The sequence below is a fragment of the Melozone crissalis genome, unplaced genomic scaffold, assembly GCF_028551555.1.
Source record: "Melozone crissalis strain CALT ecotype California unplaced genomic scaffold, PUWL_Pcris_2 ptg000014l_1, whole genome shotgun sequence".
NCBI classification, from domain to species: Eukaryota; Metazoa; Chordata; class Aves; order Passeriformes; family Passerellidae; genus Melozone; species Melozone crissalis.
This window is the reverse complement of record NW_026535792.1, coordinates 3247703-3264502: the sequence shown is the minus strand read 5'-3', so window position 1 is coordinate 3264502 and position 16800 is coordinate 3247703. Positions and strand designations below refer to the sequence as shown.

The 16800-nt window shown below is 45.1% G+C and overlaps 1 protein-coding gene across 1 annotated transcript in view; it reads right to left on the bottom strand.

Annotated features, from left to right (window-relative positions):
* The window catches only part of ADAMTS17 (ADAM metallopeptidase with thrombospondin type 1 motif 17), a 153187-nt gene that overhangs the window by 100567 nt on the left and 35820 nt on the right, over positions 1 to 16800 (bottom strand). The window lies entirely within an intron of this gene.

Genomic DNA, 16800 nt, shown 5'->3' with positions numbered 1-16800 from the left:
CCTTCAGCAATAATTTTCATTGTTACTGCATTTAACAAAAGCCACACAGGAAACAACACACTCATCATGAACCACAACTCCAGAAATTACAGTGCAACCATCCAGTGCAAGAGACACAGCTACAGTCAGTAGGAAAACAAGCTCATAATCACACCAGTGCAAGTCACAGTATTTTGAACTCAATTCTTTATAGAGGAAGACCTTCTGATGTCATGGATCAGCTGATGGAAGTCACCAGGACTCCTGACAATACCCACCAGATCCTGACTTTCTGTGCCTGGGCAACTTGTTGCAAATGTGCATCAGCACAGAATCCTCTTATACAGCCTGTCCTGAATGTCACCATGACCCCTGTAAAAACTCTATTCACCATGACCTGCAGGGATGCAGCACAACTTTCCCAGAACTCAGACAGCTGTCCTGTAGTACCCAATAAAATAACTTCTTCCTCTGAAAACACTGTCATTTCCAGTGTACACAGCTGCTGTCAGAATCCCAAAAGCCCAGCAAGAAACATAAACAGCTGGAACACAAAGTGTAGGTACTTTCTGAATCTCCTGATTTTCATTACACTCACCCTGAAGGACTAACAGATCAAATCTCTCCCTGATATTCACAGTGCCAGCTGATGTTTCTGGAGCTCACAAGGATAAAGTCCTCAGAACACAAGGTCCTCACAGCACAAATGAGTGAAATGCTCAATACCTCTGGCAGGAGATAGTTTTCAGTTTATTAGGAATAACTAGAGATCCTTGGCATTGAATATTGACACAACACCCAAGGGTCTGATGAGTGGCCCTGGATAACATTTCACAAGACCAGGGCTCTAGCTGAACAAGCCAGATTCAACCAAGTGCCTCACTCTTTGTGGAAGGACTGTGATTCAGGCAGAAACACCCAAATTTTAGCCGTGGCACCACTGCAGCTTCACAGAACTCAGTCAATTCTTTCATCCCACACTGGAGCCCACGCAGGAGTGCACTGCCCATTTCCAAACAAATTACCTGACACCTAAACCAGCTGCCCTCCTCAGCACCTTCCTGATAAAAATACCTTTGTGAGGCCAGACCTCTTCATGTCTGTAAACCTGCAGAGGCAGCAAGATTTAATCATCAGAGCTCAGAGGAGTGCTTTTGCTATCTTCCTTTTCCCTGTTTAATTACCCTGCAGGACAGCAATTAATGGAGCCTGTGGAATCCCCTCCCCAGCACGGCCAACCTTCAGCTTCACCTCTCAGTCTTTCTGCAGGGCTTTTCTGTTTCTTGGGAACCCTCCTGAGGTTTTACAAGTTTAATGGATGAATCATTTATCTGCCTCTTTACCAACCTGCCCACACACAGACATTCCCCAACAGAGCAAGAGCTTTATTCCAATGTTGTTTGCATTGGATTTAAACTCTGCCAATTCACTGATTTAGGCACAGGGGCTGCCCAGACAGTAGAAGAGCTCTAGAGACTGAGACCTCTCCCAGCTTCAGGAATATCTGTCCTCAACCACACCAGCAAAAGCTGTTTCAGACACCAAATGCAGTGAGATAAGACAGCTGAGAGATGCTCTAACACTTTTTTTGGCCAAGAAGATCCCTTTAACCAATGCCTACAAAAACATCATTATTCATGCTGCTTTATAAGAGCAGACAACCTTTGGAAACCCTCAGAGGTTTGGCATGGGCATCTCTGAAACCACATTTCTTTCCAGTGCCATTCACCAGGATAAAACACAAATGTTCACCACACTGACCAGAGCTGAGGAGAGGTGTGATGTTCACTGGATTCAGAGAAAGCTGGAATCAAGCACCCTGCTCAGCCCCATGGAGCAGATATCCATCAGGGACACAGGTGCCACTGATCTTGCCTTGCAGCAAGGGAATGCACTAAAAGCTCCACCTGAAGTTCTTTCCAGCCCTACTTTTCTAAGCTTTTATGATAAAACACCAGGATCTGAGACCTCAGCAAAGCAGGAGATAAAAGAAATTCCCTGTGTCTCTGACATCTGCTCTTTGTTCAGCGTGACATCCCCCGTGCCATTAATGGCTCCTCCCTTTCAGCAACCATCACTCCCCTGGATGACAGCACATTAATAAATCCTCCCTTCCACGGAGACAGGAGGAGTGCCTTAATTAACTGGGCCAGAGGAAGCAGAGTATCATCTCCATGTTTACTCTACTTTGATATGCTAACAGCCACATTCCACAGAGCTTCTCCCCAACACTCCCCAGAGCCTGGGCTGCTGCTGAATGCAGATCTCAAACACAGCTCCTTCCTGAAATCCTGTTTCTCCAGTTAAATATGGAGTTTGGGACATTTAGTCCAAATCACACCACCATTCCTGAATGCTGATTCCCAAATGCAGGCAGCTAATTCACCATCTGCCTACAGACATCACAGCCTGGTGCTGAAAGCCTCCATGCTCACACACACACAGGGATTACATGGGCTGGATCACTCCAAGATATATTAGGACAGCTGCTGAGAGGAAAGGCAGAGGAAGAGCTGGCCAGGTGGATCTGAGAGAGAGATTCCAGTTGGGGATTGGACTGAGTGAGTTAACACACCGTGGTGGGAAGAATACAGAAGCCTGGCATAATTCATATTTAGTGAAGAAGGCAGGAAGAGAAATGGGAAGAGATAAGGGAATGAGAAGAGACAGGGACAGAAAAGTAGCAAATGGAGATAATATGGGTTTTATTAATAATAATAATAAGGCTTCAGGAAACATGACTTTGATCTCGTAGGCAGCAGGGAGTCACTTCTGAGGGAGGCAGGGGTCAAGGAGGGCAGCAGATAAGATCAGAAAGGAAGATGAGCTCCCTGAGAATGTCTGTGTGTACTCACTGCTGAAGAAAAATGGATCTCCAGTCCTGGGTCAGAAGGCTCTGGCATCACTTGAGGAATTGCTGAACAAGTCTGAGGACGTGGAATTGTTCAGGCAGGGAGGTGTGGGCAAAACCTGGCACTGAGCATAAAGGAGGGACAGCTGCTGGAACTGGTATAGGAACAAGAGATGGAAATCAGAGAGATACAAGATAGTGAGAGAAAATGAGAGAGGCACAAGGGACAATGTTGTTCAGGGATATCTCACACCAGGAAAGAATCAGATCTGGCAGAAGGCAGCAGAGATCTGATGCTTTTGAAAGGCTACAAAAACAGAGACTGAGAACTCAAAGAAAACATCACCAACAACAGGGAAACCAAGCTGCAAATCAGGATTTGGATCCTGGCCCTCCAAAGTTACCTCTGCCTGGGGCTCAAAGGCATTTGGATTTGAATATCTTGTGTTGGACTCATGGTGTTCAGGGAAGGAACCTGCCAGTCCTTCCCACAGCTGCTGTAGAGTTAAGCAGGACCTCCCCTTCCCACCTGCATGGAAACATCAGCATGACAATATGGAAAAGGCAGGCAGCCCATCAAGGCAGCAGCAGGACTCAGCACTGGGTTCAGGGTTTGTGGAGCTCTGGGAGTAAATGTCGTTCACTGCAGTGGCTGCAGCACAGAGACACAGGATAAAAATGACTCCACATCTCTCAGCTGCTGGATAGCTCGACAAAAGGAGAGAGCTCCACCTGCTCCTGCTCTAAACAGCCTTTATGAATCTCATCCTTCCCTTTCCCAGATGTTATCAAAGTCAGTATTTCAGTATTTTCATTTTGACCTGTGTTGTCTGGTGGAAGAGGCCTGAACTCAAGAATTGCATCAGTTGTCCCCTAAGCTGCATCTTTCAGGAAATAAATAACTCACCAAAAAAAGAGAAAAAATATAACTCTTCCATTCCCAGCACTCTGCTACATGCCTGTGTCAGTCTGCCAACACCTGTCCTCAGGATGGATTTCCACCTGCAGGCTTCCATCCCCCAAGGAATGGAAAAGCAGCCCTGGCACTGCCTGCCATAGCTGCAGCACTGCAAACTGGGTAGGGTTCTAAAACCAGCCTGGGGCTATTTTCATCTTCCTTTTTTCAGATAAGTTCTGTCAATTCCACTTTTGGACTTGTCAGTTTGTCCCTGCAACTCATCTGAGCCACCTGCTTCAACAGAGGGCCTGAATTCAGAGAGAAGGAAGAAAAATATCAAATCAAAGCTTTTAATGAGACTGCTAACAGTCTCATTAAAAGGAATGGAATTCAGCTCAGAAGGGATTCTGGAGCCTTTAAATTCCTCACTATCTCCCTTCCAGAATGAAAAGACAAGGTCAGACTTGGCAATAATTCAGAAAAAATATTTGGAGTCTCTGTACCAAACAGCATCTGCTTTAAGAGCAAACACTCAGGGTCCAGAATTCAGTTCCAGTTTTCCCCTTCCTGTAGTTACCAACACTAAGAAACTCATGAAGCTTTGCAAATATAATTAAAAGATTCTTTCAACAGTTCCAAGAGCTTTCCTGAGCCATGCCTATCTCACCCTGCTGTGGTGCTGGCCAGGGGTGGGCTCATGAGCAAGGATCAGTCCTGCAATGGTTAAACAACATTAATGAACAATATTTCAGTGTCTGGAGAGTGTCACCCCAGCCTGCTGAGCATTCTGGAGATGGCTGAACACCTGTGCTGCTGATGAATGGCATTCTTCCACAGCTCCCCATTAAATTGTTCCCATGCTCTTGCAGAATGACTCAGCCATTGTTACTCTCAGAACCTGAATGAATCTGTACTTCTGAAACACGTTCATATTTAAGTGTATTTTATTTTTAGGTGCTGCGTGCATGTCAAAGCTGTTCTCCTGGCAGCATCAGGTGAGCTGCAGGGAAGGCAGCAAACGGGATGATGCACAGTGATCCAACCCCAAACAGATCCCTTCCCAAATTGCTCCTGTGATATTTCTCATCTGCAGCTCCCACATCCTGACTTCCAGGGCTGCTGAAGCTCCTGGCTTCACACTGGTGAGCTGCCAGCCAGCACTGATAAACTCATTTAGAAATTTTTGATTCAGCCCTTCTGTGTTAATTCTTTGCTGAGTGCTGATTTAACCTCACAGCCTGACAAGCCCTAGTGCTGTGCCTGATAAGGGTAATGGGGTTGAGTTACTCTGTTAAGTCAGAGCTTGGGTTGCAAAGCTGCTCCCCAGCACCTGCCCTCAGCAGCCCTGGCTGATACCTCTGCTGCCAGGGCTGGGCAGTGAAAATGATCCTTCCATGGCAGCAGGCAGTGAGTGCCATGGCTCTGTTCCTCTCCCCACGCACCACCAACAGGCATCACATTTGTTCTAGTAGGGCACAACAGCACCAAGGAAAGGGAGGTGAGAATAAATAAAAAATCCCTAAACTTATTGCAAAATTAATGGCTTGATTTCCTAGAGATTACCACTTCCACTTGGGGCTCCTGATGTAAATGTGGATGCTGCAATCTTTCCTTCACTGGCAGCATCAGAGGGAGATGGCGCCTTCCTCTGCTTAGCTTCCTAAATTTCAGAAAACTTCTGAGAGCCTAATATTTCTGAGCTCCATATCCCCAAGTTTGATTCCAATTGGCCAATGGGTTATAAAAATATTATGGAACAACCATCACTGGGGGAGACAGCACAAAGCACACACAGGGCACAGACACACCCACCAAACCAGGGTAAAATATTTGGGTTACTGCTAACTCAAAGGGCCTCTCCTCTGGGTTCCCAAACAGAGCTGCCCATCCTGGCACCCACTGCCCAGGAAGGGAGTGACCCTCAGGGTGGTTTATGCAGACATAACACATCACAGCATCAGCCTGACTGAAGAGAAGCAATGGCTAATTTCAGAGGTAACATGGCTGGAGATATTTTTAATATGTCCTGAATCTAATTTTTTAAGCACCCCTTTCTCTAGAATGCCACTTTTAAAGCCACCAGCTACAGAGAAATTCTCACTCTGAAAAAGACCAGCCTGAGCTTTTCTCACACTTCATAAAAAGAAATCTCTCATGTTCAAACTTGAGCTCCAGTGAAAGAAAACACAACTTTGGATGAATACCACTGAGCTCCCTGCAATGACTGACAGCAGCCAGAGAGTCCCTGGTGCCTCACAGACACAAGTCAAGGCACAGTCCCAGTCCTGGGGCCTTTATGGACTCAATTCAGAAGTGACAGCCCGGGAGGCTGACAGTGACAGCACTGAAGAAAATTGTCACAGGATCCTGCAGGAGCCAGGGACACTTTGTGCTCATGTCACTGCTCCAGGGCTTTGTGCTGAAGTTCTCCCAACAGGGACAGAAGTGCCTCTTCTAGTCCCACGTATTTCTAAATAAAACACCCCAGGAAATGCAGGAGCTCCTCAATACCTGCCTGGGTGACACTTCCAGTTCTGAGTCAAAGCCCAGTGTCCCTGACTGAGAATTCTGAGCTGGGTGTGCAGCACATGGTTCATCATGGAAAGGGCCAAATGCTCTCAGAATCCAGCCCTGTGCTCTGAGCCAGGAGCATCACACCCTGCACAGCTCCTCAGGTGCAGAGAGACATCCCAGGGAATGCCAACACCAGAGGGCTGTGCCAGGAACCTCTGGCCCTCCCTTGGCTCTCCAGAGGGAGAAGGGAAATGGAAAATCCAAGTGAGACAGATAACCCATAGAAAGAAATCTGGGGCAAATCAGAGAACATCATGGAAAAAGGAATCAGATACCAGGAGGAAGAACATGAAACTGAAACATAATTATTGAACTCTGGTGAGGTAACAGACATTGCTGAAAGGAAACCACAAAGTTTAGAACTTCAGCAGCCCTTAAGCAACACTTTTGCAGGATTCCAGGATTCCCACAGGAAAGCACCTCTATTCAGATGTTGCTGAATGTGGTACAGGTCAGGCAGGAATCACAGGGAAACCATCTGGCAGGGCAGAGCAGCTCCAGTGAACAATGCTCCCCCTCTGAAGTGAACAGACACTTGGAAGAGCCATCAAAGGGATTAGAAGGAGCACCAGCACTTCCCCAGGAGTCAAGAGAGCTATAGCAGGAGTTTCATCCACTCTTGGACCCAGACAAGACCAAGCTGGAGACAACATTTGCTCTCTGACAGAGCCAGAAAAGCAAACAAACTGGAGCACATAGAAGAAACATGAGCACACAGGTTTCTTAAACAGAAATATAAAACATACATTCTAAATAGAAATCTAACTTCAGCCTATTTTTCTGTCATTTCAAGAACAAAAAAGTCTGATTAGACTGATGGACTCGTTTTCAATAAATAAAAACATCCACACAGAGCTTCCTAACTCACTGGACAGTTTTCTTATAAATAACTGCAGTGTTTACACTGTTTGTCTGCTACAGCACAAATATTGCTGTACATGCTGGAGCTTGATGGATGATATTAGCAAAACCAACAAGCAGATCCTCAGCAGAACACTCATGTGTACCCAGCAGCCAGCCATGGCCAGGCAGAGCCTTAGTGCAAACAGCCCCACAAAAATGTATGACACAAGCACACAAAACCAACAAATGCCTTCAACCTGCTGACTGCTCATCACCACCAACCAAAGTAGGAATACAAGGCTAATTCCAAGCTAAGCAAACACAGAAATCCTTCACATTCTACAAATCATGCTGAAAGAGTACAGGAAGAGAAAGATATTTGATGGGTTGAGTCTATGGGTTTTAGTATTATTATTCTGATAAGCTCAATGTATTTCTATCAGCTGATCTGAAAGGTAAAAAGACTTGTCAAACTAATCCAGGCAAAACCCTTGCACATCACAGGATTCTGAACCTGAAATTAGTAAACCTACATAGCAGAACCTGTGTTCAAATAAAATTCCAAGGAAATCCACTTCTGTTCAAGAGACACAAATACACACACATATGTATATACACCTGTCAGTGATAACTTGGCTAAAATTTCACTATCTGCAGTCACCTTCCTATCTAAACTGGCAAGGACTTGATAAAGAAACCCCAGTGTTTTCTACAAGGAATATCTGATCAAATCTGTATGTGTAAAATTCAAAGTATTCTGCCGTGCATTTAGAGACAGTAATTTATTTCCAGAATGTGTCTGTGCATTCTTGGGTCAGCTCAAAATTTCATCACCTTCCCCACAGCACCTGCCATTAATATTTCCAGCCATGGAACATGGAATGAGCTTGTAGTGGATCACAGCTGGCTGGTGCACACTCCCTACTGAATTTTCAGCACACTGGTAAATACAAGGAATGTTTTCAGTGTCGGATAAATACAAGGAAGATTTTTCAGTGCTGCAAGGTACTGTTAGATACCCAATTTCTATTTGCATTACGTGGAGCACAATCCCAGCTGAAAAGCTTGGAGCTTGTGCTGAGGCAGGGGAGAATTGTTAAATAAAACCCAACAACATTCCAAGGATTTAAAGTGACTTTCAGTCTATTCAGTGCACTTGGTGTAGCAAAATCCTGCCAGGACCAGACACCCTGCAAAATGGGTTAGGTATAATACCAGGTCATGTTACCAGATGATCAACCAAAGCTGGGAAAAAAACAATTCAAATGAAAAAAAAAATCAGCACAGATCAAAATCCCTTCTTGGGGAAGGGGAGGGAAAGTTTTATGCACACTTCCCACCGTGGTTTTCTTGGTTATCACCAGTAAAATCTCATCTCTACGCTATTTAAAACTCGCTCTCAAAATTGCACTTCACCTTGGCAGCTGCAAAACAAAAGAAATGTAAAAGTACAGTAGGCAACTGTCCTTCATTTCCTTCCTTTACTCTTACATATCCTGTGTGCAACTGGAATGCTTCTATTTGATTATCCAGTGGAGCAAATGCTACAATGAATGCAATCATGCCTTATTACCCTGCATGTCTGCAGCCTATTGCACAGCTATGTACAGATGTTTTTACACAAGCTTGGTTTTCTAGCTACAGGGTCTATAAAACAATAGGAACTATCTGAAATGTTTTCAAGCCAGCAAAGGATAAAGGCACTGTAAAGCAGTCAACTGGATAAAAGCCATCTATGTCTGACAGGAGAAGAGAAACCTCCGAGGTTTCTCGATTATAAACGCGTCAGCTTTCTGGAAGTGCTGCAGTCTGCAGCAAACTGACCAGGAATGTGTAAACACAGGGGAAAATAAGGACCCAGGCAGTGGAAAGGAGGAACACAAACCTCTGGCCTGTTGAAGGGCTTAACCACTATTTCACTGACCTGAAGAACTGGCTGGTGCCCAAGGAAGTGGAGCTGCCTCTGGGAGCCTTGCACCAAGGGGATCACAGCTCTGATCTCTTCGGTACAGAGCTTTGGATTTTACTGAGGAAAGGCCCTGTTTACAAATGTATTTCCTTCTCCTCTCAATACATTCTTTTTTTCCCAATAAAATACAGTGCAAAAAGCCCTGAATGTGTTGTTTCATGGTCTGTCAGGGAGGCACCAGGAATTAACGGGTACGGCGCCGGGCTGGAAATGGGGATGTGCAAAATCATTCTATGTTCTTGGATGAGAACCAGGGAGAAATGGTTTTTATGAGTCTCATTTTCCCCTGTCCACCTGGCCTGAAGCGTGTCATAGCAGAAAATTCTGCTTTCTGCTGCAGAGAGCCCGGGGTTGGCATTCCCAGCACAGAGGGGTTATTTATAGAGCACTCACAGCAGGTCTGACACTGGGGTAAAGAAATACTATTTATCTTTCCACAACCTTTTATTACAAAAGGGGAAGTAAGAAGCAGGGTGAGCTATGAAAGCAGAATTGATGATTTTATTTGTTTTATGATCATTCTGGTGAGAATCCCCCAGAGAAACAAACCCTCAGCAAGGGGAAGTGATGGAGCTGCAGAGTGAAGCAGTGCAGCAAGCATGGCAAATCTCCATTTACATGGATGAGGCAAGAGACAAGAGCAAAAATACTACAAACCCCAAAAGACATGAATGGTCTGTCCACAGACCAAATGTAATGAGCTTGTTCTGCTCGTGTCTGCCTCAAAGGCTTCTCAGCCTCGCACACACAGTAGCCAGGAGCAGTTCCAGAGCTTTTCCTGACAGTTGTTTGGCACAGTGGGCTTAGCTGGACATTATTTAGGCTCCTGCTTCTCTGTTTGCAAACACAATGACCCCTTTCCGAGATAAACAGCAGAGATTTCTTTAAATCATCATTAAATGCTGCTTAGCCCTAAGCAAAGCCTTGGTTCTCAAGCAGTGTCCCACAAATCATCTCTAATTTAGGAAACAATTGAGGCACAAAGATGTCTAGGAAATAAAACTGTAATTTAGAATTCTGGCCTAATATATTCAGGAGAACCAAAACCCTAAGACCTGCCTGTCACACAAAATAAAATATTAAAATATTACACTTCTGATTGTTTTTTCTCCAAGCCAGCATGAAAATGTACTGAATTGCTTCTGAAGGACACTATCCTGCAAATTTACTGGGAACTGTTAGTTCAAACAGTCCTAACAAGCCTTTTCCCCCAGAGTGATTGCATGTCAAAGCCCCAGACATAGCAAGAGGGTGAGGGGGAAAGAGATGGGGAGAGGAACATCACATGCAGGTATCTGCCCTTTAAGCTATGAGACCAAAATTCCCAGGTGCTTTGTGTACATGTCTATATAATCTCACACAGACAGAAATGGACTTGGAGTGGAATGCAGGACGTGTTTGCACCTGCACCAGTCAAGCTGCACAATGATTTAGCACATAAAGTGATTTATGAGATGGAGTTGAAATCAAAGAATAAAGTCAGAGTATCAGAAAAAATATCAACAAAGTCATGGCAAATATTTTCCCTTGTGACTTACTCCTTTCAATAAAGGCAGCAGACAGAAGCTTACTTACCCACCAGAGAGACACCAGGCTGGGATTTGGGCTGGAGCCCTGGATTCCTGAGGGGAAAGGACCATAGTTCTGGTAGCCACTGAATTTTGTGAAAAAAGCCAGGTTGAATGGGACTGGAACAACCTGGTGTAGTGGAAAATGTCTCATGGCAGAGGGTTGGAATGAGCTGGGCTTCGATGGTCCCAAATCATTCTAAAATTCTGTGATAATTCTATCAAGATGCATTTCATCTTGATAGAATCAGCACCACCCTGTATAATGCTGAGTTGTGATGGCCTGGAGAATATTTACTCAATAATATGAAGCCTGGTAAAGCACTATGGGTCCTTTCCACAGCTGCTCACTTGCATTTATCAAAATACATCCCCATGAACCATTAATAAAACCATGGGAGAAGGCAAAGCTTTCAAGCTAAAATCAGCCTAAACATCCAGCACCAGCTTTGGGGAGAGGCACAACAAAGACAAAAGCTCTGTCAAAGTCAGAAGGTCAGGAGGGAGCAATCAACAAGAAATGCAAGATTTAGGATGAGCAGAGACAAGCCAACAAACTAAAACAGGGTGGGAATTTGATGGGAAGATTTTGGACACGCCGCCGTACATCTGACAATGACTGTGAACATATTTCAGAAACCAGCTTAAACATCAATGAGCTTTAATTCCCAATAGCAGTTTGAGGGAGGAGATGAAAGGCCAGGTACAGAGCAGGAAGTGTGTTATTCCTCCCTGCTGACAGTGTTTAGTTCCAGCTCCCTGAGAACAAGCTTCAAACACACACCACACTGCGAGGCCACTGCTTTATCTGCTGGGATGGGTGGGCATGACAGACAGATAAATAATGGGAAAATAAAAGGGCCTGAAACACATTTTGGGGGCTGCAAAAGGAAAATGATGTATTGAGGAGAACTAATGAGGAACTGCTGGAGGTATATGAAGACTGAAGTGGAGTAAATTTAGGGAAATTCCATGACCTCGGTGGGCACGTCCCGAGGTCTGAGTGATGGAAACCAGACCCTGCAGGGCCCCTGGGAACAGCAGCTCTGCCTGCCCAGGCCCAGCTGAACAAAGGCAACACGAAGGAACAGAACTGACAAGAGCTCCTATGAGCCCTGAACTAACCCCAAAGAGAAATAGGGGAAAAAGAAAGGGAAGGGAGTTAATCATGAGAGCAACTGAGGGTCTGCGAGACCTCCAAGCTGGAAACTGGAAATACATGGAAGAGAGAGCAATGAGAAATGTACAGAAAACCTGTAACCAATCCTCTCCCCACTAAACACTTACATTTGTTTTAATTACCCAAGTTATTTCCTTCACCCAAGACATGAAACAGAGAGAAAATGTTAAAAGCTGACATAACTGTGAGTCGATAGCACTCACAGATTGGTAAATTCCCAAAGAGAAGAGTGATCATATTTTCTACAGAAACTCCTTGCAGCAGGACAATATGAGCTCCCAGCTAAGGACAGCACCTTTTTCAGCCAAGGAGATCAAGAATCCACCAGTGCCCTCAGTACATGGAATGAATAAAGACAAACTTAAACAAGACTACTGAGCTGCAAAACAAACCCAAAGGCAAATAAAATTCAAATGCTCTACTCTTCCTAACAACAACAGCAGAATGTAAGATGGTATCAGGAGGATTGCATGTCTCAGGCAACACCTAAGACCAGGAGCAGGATCCTGACCCCAATGAAGCCACCACCAGGACTCTGAGGCTGGTGTGAGCAGGATTCTCCTCTGGGATTTTGTGCACAGTGAGGCAGCCTGGCTGAAGCCACGTCCCAAAACAAGAAAAGGAAAGCAAGACAGGACACTGAGTGAGGCAGAGCAAGGGTTACAGCAGCAGGAATTCCCAAGTACCTGAGTGGCTGTGCTTACCCCAGGGCTCTGTTGAGATTTATGCAATCTCATATTACACTTGCTTGGCACATGAATTTTTAGTGGGAATTTGGAAGAGGAGGGATTGCTGGCTGGTGAAGAGGAACTGGAAGGCTGTGGTGGGTAGGGTGGGTAGTGATGAATATGCCCCATAGCACAGTTCAGCACTGTCTGGGTTGTGTAGCCCAACATTTACTCCCTGGCAACCAAAAGGCAAGGGAAAAACTCTCCCACTGCACTGGACCACAGCTCCCCATGGTTTCCTAAAGCAGCAGCCTGACTCCACTGCCCTGCAGAGACACAAGTGACAGAAATTTGCAGTGCTCTGAGGTCCCTTTCTTTCCCAAATCCAGTTGACAGTGTTGTTTCAAGAGGCATTTTAACCTCCAGTGTGCTCATTTTAATGCATTAAGCTGGGTTTGATCTGAAGGACAGTCCCAGCAAGGCTTTTGCTAAAGCCAGGCACTGCTGCTCTAATGAATTGTTTTAAGCAGCAGGTATTTCTATTTATTCTGGCATCAAATAAAAACCCGCCCTGGAATATACAGAAACATTCAACATGAACCACTATGGAAAATGTTTTTAATGTGAGAATTCCTTTTCCACTCAGAGCAAACCAGCTAGTCTTTTCCCTTTCCTTGGGGATGAATTCTCTGTTGTGACACTGGCAAGGCACTGCAATCAATACAACCCAGGGAGGAAGATTTAAATGAACAGTACAGGCAAGATGACCAGAATTGTCTCCTGCTGTGGACAGGCCAGCCAGAGGTGGCAAATGGCCAAGGAAAAGATTAAATTGTGCAGTCCCTTATTCAGGTGTTTTACATGGAATAAAAAAGCCTACTTGGAGACACAGACCACAGCTCCTCTTTTGCCAAACCTGGGCATATTTTGAAATACTTTACTGCAATAAACAGCCAGGAGATGGGAATGTTTTTCTCCAAACACTGATTCACTTGTGGAAAGAGTCTGGAAAACTGTGTTTCTCAATCACCTCCACTCTGTGCTTGGTTTTCTCCAGGCAGCTATTCCTTCAGCTCAGCCTGCCCCTCTGCAGTACACACACTTACTCTGCTTTCTTTTCCCCAACATCAGGCCACAGAGGAGCACATGTGACTGCAGCAGAGGTAAAGTCATTTTTAACCAGGGCAATTTAAGGATATTTAAGACACATTCTCATTTTCCATTTCCCAATTCCACACTGCCCCCAATTTTATTATTAGCTGAATAGAGGGAAGCTTCAGCCTGGATCTGGGGTAACATGTACACTGAGGAATGAAGGCCAAGCTTTGCCTTGAAATATGCAGGATCATTCCTAACTAACCGTAAAGCTGCTTATTTGGCACTGGCAGTGGAAATATTGAACGAAAGGGGCATTCTCGATCTGCTTATGTCACAGAAAGGTTGGATTCTGACAGTGTGCAAGGCTCCAAGCTGCAGCCTGATATTAATAGCAAGACATTAAACTGGCAGTTTGGCTGGCTGGGAGCAGCTCTGCTGGAACAGAGATTGTTCTGCAGGAAACGGCAGCTCTGGGTGAGGGATGAGCCCAAAGCAGACTCAGGAATTGTGACTGGTGTGTGACAAGGCTGTGTCACACAAAGAGAACCTTCCTGCTCACACTGAGGAGTGGATCCCACAGCAGAGGCTGTTAAAACACCACAGTTCCACACAGGAATATTGTTTTCCTTCTGTCCACCTCCTCTGGAATCCACCCATTCCCAGGCCTACCTTACCCAACCAAGCAGGGCAATGAGCATTAACAAACAATTTCTCACACAAACATGGTTCTGTTCCACTGGGGTATCACCCCAAGACACACCTACACATTTTCCCCATTTTTGAGCTTGTTTCTGCCACTATGTAACCCTCCACACTACCCTGGCAGCTGGGCCAAGAAAATTTGAACCAAGTCCCCAGAGCAACTGGTTTCAGTGAGGGGCCCTGCCAGAACACAAATACAAACCTCCTGCTGCTGCTTTCTCGCTGGGTCTGCATGGCAGGCAAAGATTCCAGACAGGTTTTTCAATATGGATCTTCCAGAGCACAAATGAACACCTCTTATGAGCCATTTAAAATTCATAGTCCCACTTCCCAACAACAGCTGGGCCTCAAGGCTTACACCAGGGTAAGTTCTGCTTCCTTATTTCTCACAAAGTAAAGAAAATCAAGGCATTGTCACTGAAAGTAACATTACCTACAGCACTCTGAGTCCTCTTATTTCAGGACATATAACCCAACAGATTCCTTAGAGTCTCTTGAACATGACTAAGCAACATTAGATTCTAGAATTGTACTACATCACACCCCCAAGAACCCCACACTCTTCACAGGAGACTTTCCTCAGCCATGCAATCTCCTGTAGCTTTGCACTCAAAATCCTCATTTCACAGAGGTAGACAGAAGCATTCAGAATGCAAGTGACTTGCCCAATGTCACAAAATGAGTCTGTGCCAGAGCTGGGAATAGAAATCAGGAGTCTAAGAGTCCAGATTCTCTGCCTTATATAGAGCAGCAGTCTCCTGGTTTAGGAGCACTCACTGCATTTACAGGATGGCAGCATTGGCATTGCAAGGGCCACCCTCAGCCATAAGCAGGTGTAAAAACACACATGAATCTGCTAAGATGTTCTTCTTCTGTTCAGTGTAAAGCAAGAAATGAAAGCAAGCAGCTGTTGTAGAGGACTTTGGGGAGTGCAGCAACCTCAGCATAACCACTAAGACCAAACCAGATGTCACTCCTGGACTCATTTCTTGCTCCCACAGGCAGCCCTGCTGATTTGGGAGGGGTATCTGGGAGCTGGAGTGAGAAACAGGAATCTGGCTACAGCAGAGATGGCTGAAACACCAAGATAAACCTTCCTAAGCCAGCATGGAGGATCAATGGGCATCCACCAGTCTCAATTGTTGCAGTCATATTAAGCCCAAGCCAAAGCCATGTTACACTGCTGTTCATATCACCCAGGTGTGTGCACATGGCATGGAAGCCTGGCCATTAAAAACCTATTTATCTACAACTCACACCTGCTTTTCCCAATCCTGACAAAGGAGGACAACCAGAGAATCTCTGGCATGGTTAAAATTCAGTACTCCCAACACTACCGCTTTCTCAAACCAGCTGTGTGTCACAAAAGAACATTAATTAATTTATTCTTCCTCTGCCATGAAAAAATGCAAATGCCACAACAAGGCCAAATGGGGCACAGAAAATGCATAAGTGAAGATATAAGTGCTTTGCTGCCACATAAACTGTCAGAGGAGAAGGTAGGAAAAGCAGGACTGAAGAGAGCAAAGAGGCCAGACTGGTTTTGTCCCAGGAATATTCACTCTCTAAATATCTTGGAAAACTGTTCTGGAAAGAGTAACAAGTGAATTTAATCTTCATTGCTGTGATCTACTACTTTCTCCACTGCAGCCACAGTCTGCAGCAAGTTGCAGCACAAGAAATAACTTGGGTATTCTAAGAACAGAAAAGAAGTCATAAAAATATTTCCTTAGTCATGCTGTCTCTGGTAATATAATTCCCTGAACAGAGATCTTCAACAATACTCTCTTTAAATATGGAAAGAGCTCTGACTTTAGTCAGCATGTGTCTTCCATCAGCTTCTCTCTCTTTTTTTTTTTTTAACTTCTTTATTGTATCTTACCACAGCCACCTCCAGGTGCAGGCACACGGTGTAAAAACCTTCCTCAGTGGAAGTGTGTTTTCCATTGGACACAGAATAAACACATTGTGAGGGATTCCAAATGGAAAAAGCTTGGACACAGAGGCCAGTCCTTGCTTGTGGGTATGTATCCTCCAGCTCTGTATCTCCTCCTTTCACCTGATCCCCCCCCCAGGGAGGGAAGGAGCTGCATTCCAAGATGAGCCTTCCACAGGGCTCCTGCTGAGGGCACTTCCCTCCCTGCTCTGCATCACCCACTGCCCACAATCCCTGCAAGTGTCTCCCTGAACACCGGGGTGTAAGAACTGCTGAAAATTAGGATCCATCCCAAGTTTACTCAGAATGGAGGATGAGGGGCCACCTGACTTTGAGGCAAGTTCAAAAAAATTCATGCTATCATCGCAGAGAGGATGTTGAGCTGTGCCGCCAAACACTGCTGCCACTGTGAGGATTAAAAAAAACAAACCAGGAGAACACTGTGAAGGTTACTGCTACCTGAGTGAAATAAATAAACCAAGTATTTAATGTGTGGGATGTAAGGACCCTGTGTATGCAGGCTTTGGACATAAC